Genomic DNA, 17,893 nt, shown 5'->3' with positions numbered 1-17,893 from the left:
ACGCGGAGATTGGGGATGTATGTGATGGAAAGTGACAGTAAGGGGGAGGTCGGTGATGTATCTGATGGACAGTGACAGTAAGAGGGAGGTCGGTGATGTATCTGATGGACAATGACAGTAAGGGTCAGGTCAGTGATGTATCTGTTGGACAGTGTCAATAAGAGTGAGGTCAGTGATGTTTCCGCTGGAGAGTTACAGTAAGAGGGAGTTCAGTGATTTAGCTGACGAACAGTGACAGTAAGGGGAAGATCAGTGATGTATCTTATGGAGAGTGACAGTAAGAAGGAGGTCAGTGATGTATCTGATGGACAGTGACTGTAATGTGTAAGTCAGTGATGTGTCTGATGGACAGTGATGGAATGCGGGATGTCAGGAATGTATTTGATGGACAGTGACAGTAAGGGGTGGTCAGTGATGTATCTGATGGACAGTGATATTAAAGGGAGGTCGGTGATGTATCTGCACGGACAGTGCCAGTAAGGGAGAGGTCTGTGATGTATCCGATGGACAATGACAGCAAGAGGTAGGTCAGTGACGTATCTGATGGACAGTGACAGTAAGGGTTAAGTCAGTAATGTAGCTGATGGACAGTGACAGTAAGAGGGAGGTCTGTGATGTATCTGATGGACAGTGACAGTAAGGGGGACGTCAGTGATGTACCTGATGTACAGTGACAGTCAGGGGGAGGTCAGTGATGTATCCGATGGACAGTGACAGTCAGGGGGAGGTCAGTGATGTATCTGATGGACAGTGACAGTAAGAAGGAGGTCAGTGATGTTTCTGATGCACACTGACAGTAAGGGGGAGGTCAGTGATGTATCTGATGGACAGTGACAGTAAGGGGGAGGTCAGTGATGTATCTGATGGACAGTGACAGGGGGAGGTCAGTGATGTATCTGATGGACAGTAACAGTAAGGAGAGGTCAGTGATGTATCTGATGGACAGTGACGGTAAGAGTGATGTCAGTGATGTTTTTGGTAGACAGTGACACTAAGACCCAGATCATTAATGTATCTGGATGGACAATGACAGTTCAAATGTCTGCATTTCCTGTAATTTCTGCATTCCGTGGAGGTACTGTTTAGATGACGGTTGTGCATCAGTCTGATTGGAAGGCTTGATTGTGAGTTTTATAGTGGGAATTTGTGTAAGTGTGTTTGTCGGATGGGTGTGTTATTCGCCTACGTTGCATGTGTTTGTAAATTATCATCATGCAATGTGTTTGTAATTAATTTAAATGATTACCTGAATTTGACTTAAGATATATACTGAAAATGAATCTGTTTATCATGTTGAAGTAGTATGAGGCACTGAATTGGGTTTATGTTACAATCTGAGATTGCAAGCTGTACAGACCGTGGCATGGTAATATTATCACCGTGCTCCTCTTGTGAGCTCGAGCCGAATGTTCTGTTGGTGTGGATTCCAAACCACCACTGCAGCTGCTGAATTTCCAAATCTATTCCCATTTGGAATTCAAATGTGCATCCGCGTCTCCATTGTTAGAGGCCCATCTTGTTCACTCAGTCCCAATTCAGTGACCTGACAGAGACTTCCAAATTTCTTTGCTGCAGCAGCATTTTCTAATCTCAGTGCTGTCATCTGTTCTAGTTTCATATGGTTTCACGGTATGAGGAGAGATCAGCAAGCTAGTTCTGAAAAAGACTCACTGGACCTGAATGTTAACTCTGCTTTCTCTCCTGCAGATTCTGCCAGTCTTGCTGAGTACTTTATGATTTGTTATACAAATGGGACCTGATTTCACTGAAGTTTGAAGGCTAAGGTGTCAGCTGAGTGAAGTCCTACAATATATTAACAGGAATAGGCAGGAAAAGGTAGACTATTTCTATTGTTTCAGGATTCTAGGATAAGTTAACATAGTCCAAGAATGTGTCCAGAACATTCTGGAGAGATATTAGGAAGCACTTCTGCACACAAAGCTGGGAGAGGTTTGGAACTCTCTTCCAAAACCTGCAGTGGATTCTGAATCAGTTGTTAATTTTAAATCTGCAATCGTTTTCTTTTCTGTTAAGGTGAAGAATAGAGGGATCAGTACCTGTTTTGATTTGTAAAGCTTCAGCTAACTATCATACTTTCTGGAAATTCTCTCTTCCTCACTACCTCTGGTCAGGAGAATCAAGTCCTGACAGATTGCCCTCCTGTTCCTGCACGTTGAGACGTTTGTCATGTACTGATGGTTAGATGTACAGTGTAAATATCACAGCAGTTCTAACACGCACACATTGTCACTTCGGGATCCCTGCATGCAATGGTGTAAGATGCATTGAGTGGTCTTGTTTGAAATCTTACTCATGTTCTGATGAGCTGTTTCCTGGTCCTGTTATTGCTCCAATTGGGATTCAGTCCAAAACCAAGGGAATGACCTGATCCAATTTGAAAGGGAGACTTTACTTTATGGAAAGTCCAAACATTTGATTATGGCTGGGTTAGAATTGAGGATTCTAATGGGCTTTTGTGCGTGCCAAGTGCTGAAGCTGAGGGAAGTAAGAATCTGTTACATTCGTTCAAATACTTACCTTGCAAACTCACAGAATTCCTTCTGCTTTCTGAGTGGAGGATCTGAGCACACTCTCTCCACAAGATCAATAATGTCTGGAGTGACTGGGCTGGAGGAAAACCTGAGGTGGATGTGAACTGCCTAAAATGTAAATACACTCAACATCAACAACTTTCAATAACACAGTGCACCAGTTTCTCATGTGAGAATCTTATTGTTGTATGCAACAGGCAGGGAGAATTTTTCATTTGTCTCTCACAGGTAGATTGCTGGTGATTACAATCCTTTCCTGAGGAAAGTGCATTTTTCCGCTTGCACTACCCGCTACCTGGTGGTTATGGCAGCTGCTGATCTGATGTTCATTATCACTGAGATTATACTGTGGAGATTTCGCTGTCATTATTACCCGTGGTGTTTCCTGACCATCACTCCTGTGTGCAGTTTTACTGGGGTCCTGATACGTGCTGTCACGGACTGCTCTGTCTGGTTCACCGTCACTTTCTCATTTGGCCGATTTGTGACCATTTGTTGTCAGAAGTTGAGAACAAAATATTGCACTGAGAAAGCTGCGACTGTGGTTCTGGCAACAACCTGCACCCTGTTCTGTCTGAAAAACATCCCCTTCTATTTGGTGGATAATCAACAATGTGCCATCCTACTGTAAAACAAAGACAAGCTACTTTACTGAGGCTTGTTGGGTGGTAATAGATTGGCTTGATATGGTTTTGACCCCTTTACTGCCATTCGCTTTAATTCTGTTGCTCAATGCTCTGACACCTGACACATTTTAGCGACCAGTCAAGTCCGGAAGAGGCTGAAGGGTGAGAGCAAAGGAGAGAATCATAGAGACCAAGAGCTAGAGAGCAGAAGGAAGGCTGTGATTTTACTCTTCACTAACTCTGGGAGCTTCATCTTCCTGTGGTTAATTTATGTTATAGTTTTATTATTATTACGCAATTCAAGGAATCAATCCTGTCAGTTACTTGCCTTTTCTATATCAGTTCAGTGCAGTTGGTTACATGCTGCAGAGATTAAATTGTTGCACAAACACACTTACTTATGCAGCAAAACTGTCCCGTCTCAGAGCAAAGATCAGGAACACAGTAAAGTACCTGCTTACGCGAATTCCTTGCATTGTCAATAAATAAAATTCCCCAGTGAAGCCTCGAGGAGGGTCCCCTTGTTTCCAGACCAGGAAATGCTTTATTTTGCTTCACTCGTCGGATTTGGGTATTTCTGGTGGAGTCAGTGCTTATTCCCTATCCCCGATTGCTCGTTGAGGTGGTGCTGCTGGGCTGCCTTTGACATTGATGGGACAACGATAGATTTCCAAATAAGGACTAAATGGCTTGGAGGGCAGTTTGAAGGGGGTGATGTTTCCAATAAACAACAAAATTCCCATTGGAGAGATACAGACACAGAGATACACACAACAATAAAGACACATTGATACATTCTCAGGCTGAGCTAAACTCAGGAGCATGGTCTGTCATTGGAAAGAGGGAGTGTGAGAAACCATTGAGAGAACCAGAACAATTTGAAATATTCAATACCACCCCATCAGACTGACCCTGTCTTCAATCCTGTTTGACTATATCTGACTTTTCACATTCTCTCTCTCACTCCCTGTTCTTCTCTCCCTTTTTCCTCCCCCGTCCTTGTCCCTGTCCTCCTCTCCCTCTCATCTCCCTCATCGCTGTCCCTGTCATGTTATGTACAAACCGTAGACAGAAGCTGGGGCTCAAGATATACCAGGAAACAGAGAAGACGTGTAGGAGAGGCAAAGTTACAGTGATCATGTGGATTTCAATATAAAGATGGACTGGGAAAATCAGGTTGGTAGTGGATTACAAGGAAAGGAATTTGGGGAATATCTACGAGATTGCTTTGTGAAGATGCTTGTGGTGGGAGCCCACTAGGGAACAGGCAATACTGTATTTAGTGTTGTGCAGTCAGACCTGATACGTGGGGTTAAGGTGAAGGATCCTCAGGAAGCAGTGATCATAATATGATTGAATTTATTCTTCAGTTTGAGAGGGAGAGGGAGAATAGAGGCATGGACTATTTTCTAAATGGAGAAAAAAATCAGAAATCTGAAGTGCAACAAGACTGGGGAATTCTAGACCAGGGTTCTCTCAAGGTAAACTTGCAGGTTGAGTCAGTAGTTAGGACGGCAAATGCAATGATGGGATTTCTTTTGAGAGTATTTGAATATAAAAGCAGGGATGTATTTGTGAGGCTCTATAAGTCTCTGGTCAGACCCCATTTGGAGTAATGTGCGCAGTCTTGGGCTCCATATCTCAGCAATGACGTATTGGCTCTGGGGTGTGTTCAGACGAGGTTCACTAAAATAGACCCAATAATGAAAAAGCTTAACATATGAGGAACTTTTGAGGACTCTGGGTCTATACTCAATGGAGTTTAAAGGCTGAGGATGGATCTAATTTAAATTTTCAGAATACTGTATGGCCCAGACAGAGTGGATGTTGGCAAGATATCTCCATTATCAGGAGAGTCTGGGAACCAAACGCACACCCTTACGGTAAAGGGAAGTTATTTTATAACAGAGATAAGGAGACGCCTCTTCAGTCAGGAAGTGGGGAATTTATGGAATTCATTTTCACAGAAGGCTGAAGAGGCTAGGACATTGAGTGTATTTAAGCTGGAGATAGATAGGTTCTTGATCGTCAAGGGGATCAAAGGTTACGGGAAGAATGGTGTTAAAAACTTATCAGAATGATTGAATGACAGTGCAGCCTTCTTCAGCTGAATGGCTGACATCATGCTCTAATGGTTTATTGTCTTATCCACTTACTCCACTACTGTCGCTCAGGTTGAGCAGTGTGTACCATGTCTAAGCCGCACAGTGAAAAGTCACCAAATATCCTTAGATATCTTCCAAACCACAACCTCTACCATACGGAAGGATAAGGGCAACAGATAAATGAGAACACCACTCCCTGCATGTTCACCTCAAAGCCACTCACCGTCCTGCCTTGGAAATATATCACCGTTCCTTCACTGGGTCAGAATCCTGGAGCTCCCTCCCTAACAGCAGTGTGGGTCTACCGACACCACATGGACTGCAGTGATTCAAGAGGGCAGCTCACCCCACACTTTATAAAGGAGCAACTGGGAACAGGCAATAAACACCGGACCAGCGATGCCCACGTCCCACAAGTGAATAACAAAACGTGCATGCAGAATCTGATCAGCACACCACCATCTTCACCGCAGATGTTAGGGATGGGCCATAAATCCTGTTTTAGTCAGACATCCCTACATCGCATGTACAAAGTAGTAATAACTTGAGATTGACAGTAGAATTTAGAACATGATATAAAATTCAAACAGAAATTAGCAGAAGGTAAGTAAGAGCGTCAAAGAAAAGACACTCGTGATGGATTAGCACCTGATGTAAAAGGTTGATCGTTCTACGAATAAGGTAATGATAGATAGACAAGGGCTGATTATGACCCAAAATTGCAAACGTAGGTCGTACACACCGAACTGAGGTAATAAATGAGAAACTAAGATTTGTTTTATGGGGGATGAATAGGATGGGACAGATACAGGGAGAGCTTTGAGAGAAGAGTCCTTGTGGATATTTCACACTGAGAGAGACTGGTCCTTGTCGGAGCTAACTATTGCGAAGAAGAAAATGCAAACAAGAAACACAACCTCGGTCTTGGTATCTGTTGAACAGATTTAAAACTGATACACACTCATATTGCAAGTTGGCGAGCTAAAAGAAGGCAAATCCTGAGGTCCAGAGGAGTTGTGACCAAGGAGAGAAGGAGCAAATTACAGGGACTCTGAACCAAACCTTTCATTTCTGTCCAGCCACAGTGGAGGCGCCAGAGGACTGGAGAATAGCTAATGTCGTTCCACTTTTCAAGAAGGCTGGAAGAGATCAATTAGGAATAACAGTGTCCCATCAGTGTTAGAGAAAGTATTGGGGAAAATTTCGATATCCACGTCACAGAATCCCTGCAGTGCAGAAACAGGCTATTTGGCTCAGCAAGTCCACACTGAACCTCTAAAGCATATCCCACCCAGATCCATTCCCCATCCATTTCCCCTGACTGATGCACCTAGCCTACACATCCTTGAATACTAAGGGTATCTTTCCATGGCTAATTCACTTGACCTGCACATCTTTTGGCTGTGGGAGAAACGTGAAGCATCCGGAGGCTGGAATCACCCGAGGCTGGAATCAAACCCGAGTCCCTGATACTGTGAGGCAGCAGTACAAACCACTGTGCGACCAAGCTACCTAATTAGAAAATAATAGATTAATTATGAATAATCAGCAGAGCTTTTTAAATAAGGATCATGACTAACAAATCTGGTGGGTTTCTGATGAGGCCAGATCTTAAGATGAAAGTAAGGCAATTGGTGTAGTTTATATGAATTTCAGCAAAGCCTTTGTCAAGTCTCACATGGGAGATTGATAAGGAAGGTAAAAGCATACAGCATACAGTGTAACTTGACAAATTTGCTCCAAAATTGGCTTAGTCAGAGGAGACAAAAAGTGTTTATAGAAGACTGTTCATGCACATGGAGGCTCGTGTCCAGTGCATTACACAGGGATCCATGTCAGGTTCCACATTATTTTCAATATTCATAAATAATATTGATGAGAGTTCATGCCTGTATCTGTGGCGGGAGCATGTTGGTGATGATAGGTATGTTTGCAGAAGGCACAAATATTGACCAGGTTGTGAGTGATGAAAAATGTCTTCTTTGTCAGATAGATATGGACTGATTGGTCAGATGGACAAATCATTGGCAGATAAAATTTAACTCGAATAAATGAGAAGTGATGCACTTTGGTAGAGTCACAGATAAGGAATGCTCAATTAATGAAAGGATACTGGAAAGCACATGACAAGATAGATAATGAGGTATTTGTCAACAGATCCATCAAAATAGAAGGACAGTTTCATAGGGTTGATAGGACGGCAAACAGGATACAGATTAAAGATAAGAACAGGGAGGTGCTGTTGGTGCTGTACAAAATGTTGGTTCTGCCACGGTTGGAGTTTGTTTATGGTCACTGCATGATAGGAAGGATATGATTGCACTGAAGGGAATGCAAAGGAGATTCACCAGAATGTTGCTTGGGCTGCAGCAATTTAGCTGTGAAGAGGGAGGCTGGATCAGCTTGGACTGCTTTTTTAGGAGCAGAGATCATGGTATATAAGACTACAGGGGACACAGAGAGCGTGAGTAGAAAGCAGTTGTTCCCCTCAGTAAAAGTGTGAATAACAAGGTGGCATAATGTTAAGATCAAAGACAGGAGGTTGAGAGGGGACATGAGGAAAACTCTTCTCACCCACAGGATTGTAGGGGCCTGCAATGGACTGCCTGGTAGGGGATGTGAAATGGGAAGGCTCTCAACGTTTAAAATGAACTTGGATAAAGCACTTGAAATGCCATAACATTCAAGGCTATTGGCCAAATGTTGGAAAGTGGGACTGATGTCGATTTAGTGCCATTTTGATGTTCAAATGATTCTGTCGCTCTCGACTTCTGAACATATCATGCTGAACTAATTTATCTTTTGTATTTTTTTGAGAAAATATAATTTCGCGTAAATTCCAGCTGTTGTTGTGGTCAGTACGAGCTTCAGCTTCTGCATTTGAGTGCTCCTTCACAGGTAGAATTTCCCAAGTGAGTTATATAACTGCATGAAGAAGGAAAGCAGTGGGATAAGTGTCAGTAGAACAGCTGTCAAGGAGCTGTACAACAAGAGGTATCAAATGACTGAATAGCCTCATCAAAATGAAGGTCATTAGTTAAAAGAATATCAAAGATATTTGGAGATTGATGGGACTGATAGTGGGTGAGATAATGTAGTTATTCTTGTTTGAAGATAAATTGCAATTAACATTTGAAACCTCATAGGATCAGTTTAATACAGTCTTTGGGGTATTCAATTACAGACTGAAATCTCAATGATATAACATTTGAAAATAAACATGTTGTTGTATTCTTAATGTTAACAATCATTTTTAAAAAATCAAAGAGTAATTACAGTTTCCCAATGGCGATACCAAACTATATAAAATAAAGACAGCTCCAGTTCCGAAAGAATCGTCCAATTCCAACAGGTTGTCGGCAGCAGAAAGGGAGTGGTTGTTTCACAAATAATAAACTGCCTATTCCAACGACAATGATCGAAAAAGTATACTACACCATCTTTACTGTTGTTGGCATTCCTGGTAAGTCTTGTAACAACTTAAGTTGTATAAGTCTCTGCATTAAATTGTACTTATTTCCATAAGATGACTAATAAGTGTTTTATTTAGTAAGGCAAACACGATAACAGACAATAATGTCCTCACTTACTGAGTTTAAAGTGAACAGGTTTTTCATTAAGAGGCTCCTCAGTAATGTGCAGTATTGTCTGTTTCTCTATACTGTGCAGAATGTGTTTGCATTGTGACCACATTGATGGAGTTTGGCTGAGCACCGGCACTGGCTGATCTAGAAAGTGTTTAGCAAGACCACTGTCTCTCAGTGGGTGTTCAAAGACTGCTATCGGTCAGAGAGTTTTTGTAACAACCCAGCTCTCAGTGACACCTGGTCTTTCCCATTCCTTGTTGTAAAGGGATTGTGTTGGTGGATCTTGCTCGGGCAGCTTGCTCCAAATGGGAGCCCATAGAATGTGGGTAATGGTTGGGTTGAGCCGATCTTTATGGAATGGTAGGTGAAGGTTAGCATGGATGGCTTCAACTGTGCTGTGTGTTTTTGGCAGTCCGCCGGTGTGAGAGACATGTTACTTGTGAGGACAAATCGCTGCCAGGGTTGGTGAGACAGGATTTCACTTATGATGTGTACTGAATTATTTGTCAAAAAACATGAATGTTTTGCCATTTATAAAATGCGAGTCAGCATACAGAATGCTTTGACTATCTTGGGTGTTTTGACAGTGAGTGTGTGGACATGGTATTGTGAGCACAGATTGCTGAGAGGATTGTTGAACACAGGGTTTCAATTATGATGTATAATGAATTACTGGATTGTCAAAAAGGCACATGTGCATTGCCATTTATTAAAATAAATGCACGGTACTGGGGTGCAGAGTTAAATAGGACAAACACTGAGATCTGAAGTGTTGTGGCAGTAGCTCTCCCACATAGGATTAAACAACTTTATCCAAAAGGATGTTTCAAATTTGCCCTTTGTGGCTGTTATCCTTTGATGATCCCTAAATGATAATGGTTGATGTGAAGTTCCTCATATGGGCGTTCATGTGGGAGTATTATTTGTTTTTGGCTATCAATTTAGATTTGCATTTTATTATAATGCTTAATATTGATATTGTTATCTTGTTGGCATAGATACTTTGGACATAAATACCCCGCATATATTTTTAGACCAATTCACTGAGAGGCCAGTGTCAGACCATAGAGTGCAGTACTCCATCAACTTTGTGAAATCAATGTTAATATACGCGGTCCGGAGGGCTCAAGATGATGGAGATTGGGTGGTACAACTCGATTTTTTCACTGATGAAAGACGTAGCAGGTCATGCAGCATCCTAGGAGCAGGAGCCAGATGCTGCCTGATCGGCTGTGTTTTCCAGCACATTCTCCACTCTGATTTACAGCATCTGCAGTCCTCACTTTCTCCTTGTGGGGACTGATGTTTGGTTTAGGACATTTGATATTGTGCTGCTCTGAGTTTCCATTCATGACCAACAATGTCCAGCCATATCGAGTGAAAGTCTACCCTGCTGTTGCGACCTCCAGGTGACCTGATGTTCAGCACTGAGATACTCAAGAATTTGGATTCTATATCAACGTCATCAGTTGATTCATATTCCATCAACAACACACTGCTGGAAGAATATGAATCATCTGTCGACCCTGATACAGCATGCTGCTCTTTGCCTCATGGAGTGGACCATCACTGCACTGATTGTCACACAGGATGTCTGTCCAATCATTCATAGTGATTTACACCACAGGGAAAGATTTATGTGAATATAAATCCCAACCGTTACAATGTTACTTACTGAAGTTACATCAATGCAGTTCTAGATCTCACGAGTCAATTTGAGCAAATTTCCCACCAAGAAATATCATATCTTCCTTGCAAGCAGAAGGATGGGACTATGTATTCGCCTGCGTTCACTTTTTGAGAAATTGTACATAACTAGACTATGTACTGATTGAGGATGGCCACTCAGGAAATTGACCCAATACAAAACAGTTCAGAATGTTCTGCTCCTTCTGCTGCGATGAAATTTTCCAAGTTGAGTGAATCACTGCATCAAGGTGAGCTGATTAACTGGAGGTCACACTGAGGTGCTGTATAACCCCAGAATGATTTGCGGCTCTTGAGAGATGGAAATTATGTTCATAGTGGGGGGTCAGGTCCAATGGAAGGGATGTGTTGCTGCCAGTTTAGACGTTTATAAATATTTGCAGGAGCGATATCATCGAGTTGAACATTCCTACAGTGCATTCCAAATGTCAGGGCTCCTGCATCAACACCGCTGGCTGTGACATATCTGACACAGGGAGAAAGGGAGGACTGCAAATGCTGGAGATCAGAGTTGAGACTGTGGCGCTGGAAATACACAGCAGGTCAGGGAGCATCCGAGCAGCAGGAGAATCGAAATTTCTGGCATAAGCCCTTCATCCAGAATTAGATGGAAAGGAACAACTTATTCCAGTGATCTTGCATAAATAGGAAAATCTCTGACTTTGGAATTGAACTCTTTGTGGGGAACTGAATTAAATGAAATATCTGACTGCAGTGGGAACTATGACCATAATACTATGAATCATGCAATGCTTGATCCGGAGGATACAGATAGACTGGAGAGTTGGGTGGAAACGTGGCAGATGGTTTTCAATCCAGACAAATGTGAGGTGATGCATTTAGGCGAGACGAATTCTAGAGCGAATTAAACAATGAACGGAAGAGCCTTGGGAAAAGTTGATGGGCCGAGATATCTGAGAATGCTGGTCCATTGTACCCTGAAGGTCGATGCACAGGTGGATAGAGTGCTTAAGAAGGCATATAGTATGCTTGCTTTCATTGGGAGGGATATTGAGTATAAGAGCTGGCAAGTCATGTTAACATTGTACAAGACATTGGTTCAGCGGCATTTAGAATACTGTGTTCAGTTCTGGTCGCCACATTACCAAAAGGATGTGGACGCTTTGGAGAGGTTGCAGAGAAGGTTTAGGTGGATGATGCTTGGTATGGAAGGTGCTAGTTATGAAGAGAGGTTGAGTAGGATAGGTTTGTTTTCATTAGAAAAAAGGAGATTGAGGGGGAACCTGATTGAGGTTTACAAAATCATGAAGGGTATAGTCAGGGTGGCTAGAGACAAGCTTTTTCCCAGGGTGAAGGATTCAGTAATGAGAGGTCACGCTTTCAAGGTAAGAGGTGGAAAGTTTAAGGGGGATACACGCGGCAAGTACTTCACACAGAGGGTGGTGGGCATTTGGAACGCGTTGCCAGCAGAGGTGGTAGAGGCAGGCACGGTAGATTCATTTAAGATGCGTCTGGATAAATGCATGAGTAGATGGGGAGTAGAGGGATACAGACGCTTAGGAATTGACCGACAGTTTTAGACAGTACATTTGGATTGGCTCAGGCTTGGAGGGCCGAAGGGCCTGTTCCTGGGCTGTAAATTTTCTTTGTTCTTTGTTTGTTCTTTGCTTAATTTATATTAAATTCCTCATTTCTGTCCTGTCCACTGATGGAGCTGTCAATTTAGTTTGAAAGGGTACTGTGGATTACCAATAACAAACTCTTCACAGCTGGTTGTGTATATTTGGTGCTAAGTATACAAAGTAAAATGACCTGTTGCAGATTAACAGATGTGATATTTCTCATAATTTGAAAATGGTACAGTAACAATTATATTTTTGGTACTGATTGATCTTCCAGCAAGGTTAGAACAAGTTATCGGTCATGGTGGCACTAACTTGTTATCTGTTCGTTAATAAGAATGAATTATTGCTGGACATAAAGCTGGAAATATTGACACAATTTCCCATATGCATCTGGTTAGATTTGGATGAACAATTATTGAATCTATAATTCATAAGCTTCCCACAATCAATTTTTTAGCGATGTCGAATTGAAAAGTATTTTTATATTTGGATCACAAAGTCCCATATAGTCTCAAAACATCTGCATACTCTGTGTCACTAGTACAGGTCAAAAATCCAATTTCCAGAACTGTGAGCATTTCTCTTCTTTTAGTGTGATAATGATAAGCGTTCTGACTCTGCTGGGAGCTCGTACTCTGTCACTCGTTATGCTTATTTCAACCATATCCACTGACCTTCCAACACGACCACATGCTAATTCTGTCGTCTGCCAAACTCAGGATTAAGTTTAAAATTACATGACACCAGGTGAGAGCCCAACATTTTTATTTGGAGAAAGAAACTACCTGATGAAGCAGCGGTGCTCCAAAAGTTGTATTTCCCAATAAACCTGCTGGACTACAACCCAGTGTTTTGTGATTTTTAACCTTGTCCACCTCAGGCCAACACCGGCACCTCCACATCAAAACTCAGGGTGGTTTGACTTGCATTTCTGGAAGGATTGGTTATCTGTTCCTCAATTAGTCACACCTACTTTTACGGTTAAATTTTAATTGCTTAAAAAAAATGTTCATCTATGAGTCACATCGATTATGAATAAACGTTCACAATAATGGAGCTCTCAAAAAGTAAACTCAATGAGATTACAACTCTCTCCAGTTTCATCCTGATCACAGATGAAGATAGTTAAACTATACAAGGTCTATCATCTCAATTGTCAGATATCTCTGCCACAACGTTTCACCGTCATATCCTGGACCTCAAAATCTGCAGCTACCTCTACAATGCGCTTCCCTCCACTTTAATTTTCAAATTAGAGACGTGTTGTGATTGCACAATTTTCCACACTATTAATGATGGATTAGTTAATGAAGAGGGATGTGCCAATATACAGTGAGATAACATCTAGCTTGGTCTGATCATTGGTAAGTCTTGGAAACAAAACTAAGTACAGAAATGTGTTAAGTGTCTCTCATAATTCGTTTTACTGATTCTAGGTGTCTTTGTGTCGATGTTGTGGTCTTATGGGAAACTCCAGGTATTCTGAGTAACCTACAAAGCAGGTGAAATTAACTTCTGCTGATCCCCCCAAAATCGATTACATAACTGTGTTTCTGTGAGCAATTTGCCGCTCATGTTCTGCCCTATGCATTTTAAAATTGCAAATGATTCATTTCGACAGAATTTGCTGCTGTGGTTAATATTCTTTTAAGTTCATATCATTGTGCCATTACTTAATTCTAGGCTCAAGCACTGAAAATGATTGCTCAGTAACTTCAAGTCTCTTTTTTCCCTTTCTCTCTCTTGCAGTTAGTGTTTTGGTGATTATAATCTTAGCTCGGGACAAGTGTGGTCTTTCTGCATGCAGCACTCGTTATATGGTGGCCATGGCAACATCTGATCTGCTGTTCATTGCATTATTTGTCATTCTTCTTAAATTTAAACAATTTTATTATCCAGCATGTTTCCTGGATATCACTCCTGTGTGTAGCGTTATCAATGTCCTGTGCCACTTGACCATTGATTGTTCTGTCTGGTTCACTGTTGCTTTCACTTTTGACCGATTTGTAGCCATTTGTTTTCATCAGATGAAAACTAGCTATTGCACAGAAAAAACTGCAATGACGGTTCTAGCAACAATCTGCATTTTTTTTTCCTTTAAGAACATTCCCACCTATTTTCGATTTAAACCTAAAAAGATCAATAACAATGTTCCATGGCACTGTCGTGTCAGGTCCAGTTATTATAATGACAGTCGGTGGATAAGTTTTAGATATTTTGAACGATTTTTAACACCAATGTTCCCTTTTAGTTTTGTTCTCTTTGTCAACATTCTGACTGTCAGGCATATCTTCGAGGCCATTAATGTGCGTAAGACACTGAGGGGTCGGAGAAAAGTAGAGAATGACCCAGACATAGAGAGAAGAAAGAAGTCTGTGGTATTACTCTTTTCCATATCTGCTAGTTTCATACTTCTCTGGTTGGGGTGTATTTTATATTACTTTAATGCTGTTTACTTTTTGAATGGCACTGCTTTTCGTCTCTTTGTACGAATTGCATTTATGCTGCGGAACCTAAGTTGCTTCACAAATGCATTTATTTATGTGGTGACGCAGAAAACCTTCAGAGACCAGTTAAAGTATACTGTGAAATATCCAGTTATAAAATTAATTCAATTGATGAATAAATACAAGTAACTGAGAGCCAATAATAGACACAGCAGATAATGGGATGAGGAGTTCACGGAATGGACTGAGGAACCAGAGGAGTTAGCAACATGATAACACTCCTTTTCTAATTGGCAAGGAATGACTCAACCTCTTGGTCTGCGTGTATTCTCTCCGACCGACTGAGCATTTCTACAACTTTCTGTGTTTTTTGTTCAAGATAAAAGTCTCCAGGAAATAAATACTCTAAAGCAACGCAAATTGTCAAAAAACAGCATGAGATCGTATCTGGATAAGATGTCCTCTTCGTTTGTAGCTTGAATAAGCTTCTAGTGCAACTTGCTCAGCACAACAGTCACAAATACCCCTGTCTCCATCACTGACACTCGGTAGCATCAGCATGTACCATAGATAAGACGCACTGCAGAAATTCACCAAAGTTGTTTAAAGAGCTGCTTCCAGACCCACGGCACGACCATCTAGAATGCCTAGCACACCAGATACATGGGAACACCACCAGTTGAAAATTTCACATCAAGCCACTCTCCACCCTAACTTGGAAAAACATGTTGGTTCCACAAGTGCCATTGGTTGAAAATCATGGAACCCCTTCCCTTCCATCATTGTGGGTTTACCGGCCGCATATAGATAGCAGCAGTTCAGGAAGGCAGCTCACTGACACTTCCTCGGGATCAGCTATATATGGGCAACAAATGCCAACCCAGCCAGAAATGCCACAATCCAACGTGTGAGTATAAATATAATTTACATCTCTCCACAAATATATCTGAAATGTTATGAATTTCTATGTATAAATGTAATAAGTATATGATCAAAACTCTGAAATGGATTCAGAATATTGTCAGACTTTAAGATGATGATTTTAATTTCCCATCCGGAATTAGGAAGAAGCCTTTTTATCTCTATCAGAACAGTGTCCATTATTCTCTTCAAAATTTCATTTTTTTTTCATCATTTCCAAAATTCAGGAATGCAACCCTAGTTCTGTGTCATTTCAGTCCCTCGCTATTAAGCACTTGCTGTCCAGCTATCATTCTGGTGAATCTATACTGTACTCAAATGGACACGGATTCCCAAGTCCGAACTCTCTTTTGTATCTTCCTATTTATAAAGTCAATGTCAGTGCTGTGCTAACATGAAATGGTTGCCGTTAACAAACCGAAATAGCTGACTGACTAATTCCTTTGGAATCACATGTCGCTTTGTCGATTAAAAGACATCTCACATTTTGAAGACTATCATTTCTCAGCTTCCTGCAAATGAAATAGAGTGGGACTTGTACTGATGATTTTGGATGTTAGAGTGAGAAGGGATAATAACAGCTAAATGGTACAATGTCAAACTGGGTGCAGGAACAGAGGAGGCTTCAGTTTGACTCCGAGGTTGTAAACACCAGATAGGATCAAACGTGTCAAAAGTTGTTTTCATTCATACATTCTAGCATTGTAGAAATGTCAATTTTTCGTCACAGAAGCTTGTTTTGGAGAATGGTGTTAGAAATGATCTGCAAGTCTCAATTGACTAAGATGCAAATTTGCGTAACTGTTTAGAGCTACTGCGCAGAGATAATTAAATGCCTCAAGCAGTGTTTGTCTAACTGTCCATACTTCAAACAAACAGCGCACTAGAAAAATACAAAAGATGGCATGGCAGTCAAAAGTGAATTGTAATTGTAGGGCCTTGTTCAGAATCTGTCTCAGAGTTTTATCCCGGAGTCATCCCAAAAACAAATTTTTTTAACCATTATTCATTCACGGGATGAGACCGTTGCTGTCTAGGCAGCATTTCTGGCTCATTGACCAGAGGATAATTAAGAGTCAACCACATTGCTGTGGGTCGGAATCACAATTTGGCCAGACCAGGGAAGAATGGCAGCTCCCTTCCCTGGAGGACATTATTGAAGCAGATGTGTTTTTCCTGGCAATCGATCCATTGCCATCATTAGATTCTTAATGTCAAATATTTATTGAATTCAAATTCCACCACCTGCCGTGGCAGGATTCAAAGCTGGTTACCCAGAACATTATCTGGATCTCTGGAATAACAGCCGGGTGATAATACCACTGGGCCATTGCCACCGCTATAATAACATAGAAAAGGTTACGCAATCCTCCTGTAGCTTCAAGTTGTGCACTGTCTAAAGTTATTTTAAAAAGCATATTATCAGTAAAATAAACCTCCAGAATGGAACAATTCACCCATTATATTTGTGTGTCTGAGTGGCTCAGAGGGAGTGTGTGTGCTTGTGTGAGGGTATGGCTATAGTGTGTGTGCATGAGCGTGGGATTGTGTGGGTGTGTCTGAGTAAGGGGAGAGATGGATTCTTCTCTCAAATGGATTTAGAGAGGAATATTCGAGTGTGAGTGCGCATTTGTGTGGGTATGAGTATATTTCTTTGAGAATATGTGAGTGTATGTATGTATGATTGAGTTTGCTTGTAGGTCTGAGAGTGTTTCTGTGTCAGTTGTTGTGCGATTTAGTGTGTGTGTGAGTGTTTGAGATTGCTCTGTGAGAAGTTGAGAGTGTGAGTGCATGTGTCACACTGTCTTCAAGATCTTCAGTGAAAGGGCATATCTGACCTAAAGGGATTTATAACTAGATTTCCTCAGATTCCAAACACAATCTCCAGGCAATAACTGGCAATGCATTATTTGACCGCCTACTTGTTGTCTCTACTGTCTTGTTGCTTTTTTGGTTTTGTGTTATTAATAGAACATAGATTTTCTTTCTTTTGTGTAATAAAGTTGAGATACATCTGTCTTAGTTAGATCTTACAGTAGTAAAACTAAGTTTTAACCTGTTCGCCAACACTATCCTTTTGCATATCCTCTTTTTCACATCATTGTCACTCCCAGCTGAACTGTTAAGTTTCTACTTAACTGAAGTCTTTCACATTCTTTTCCTTGGACTGCAGAAACATTTTTAACAACTCCTTTCACAGCTCACTAGCATGAGCCTTTCACAGTTCTGGTTACCCTCCCGTTCTAACAACTCGAAGATTTCCCTCAATGCTGCCCAGCTTTAGACATTCCACAAGATCGTGGTGGTGTTGTAAGCGGGAATATCCCTGGACTAGTAACTCCAGAACCCCAGGCTAATGTTC

At 41.3% G+C, this 17,893-nt stretch overlaps 1 long non-coding RNA gene across 2 annotated transcripts in view; it reads left to right on the top strand.

Moving 5' to 3' along the window:
• Positions 1-17,893, top strand: part of LOC122544373 — a 90,193-nt gene that overhangs the window by 40,681 nt on the left and 31,619 nt on the right. The window contains exon 1 of one of the 2 annotated variants that reach the window (XR_006310331.1): positions 14,948-15,517. The exons of the other annotated variant lie outside the window; for it this stretch is intronic. This is a non-coding gene — a long non-coding RNA (uncharacterized LOC122544373). Of the gene's footprint in view, positions 1-14,947; positions 15,518-17,893 lie in introns of those variants that run through there. 2 annotated transcript variants of the gene reach the window in all.

Source organism: Chiloscyllium plagiosum, chromosome 48 (assembly GCF_004010195.1).
Source record: "Chiloscyllium plagiosum isolate BGI_BamShark_2017 chromosome 48, ASM401019v2, whole genome shotgun sequence".
NCBI lineage: Eukaryota > Metazoa > Chordata > Chondrichthyes > Orectolobiformes > Hemiscylliidae > Chiloscyllium > Chiloscyllium plagiosum.
The sequence above is the reverse complement of the archived record's forward strand: the minus strand, read 5'-3'. Positions and strand labels throughout refer to the sequence as shown.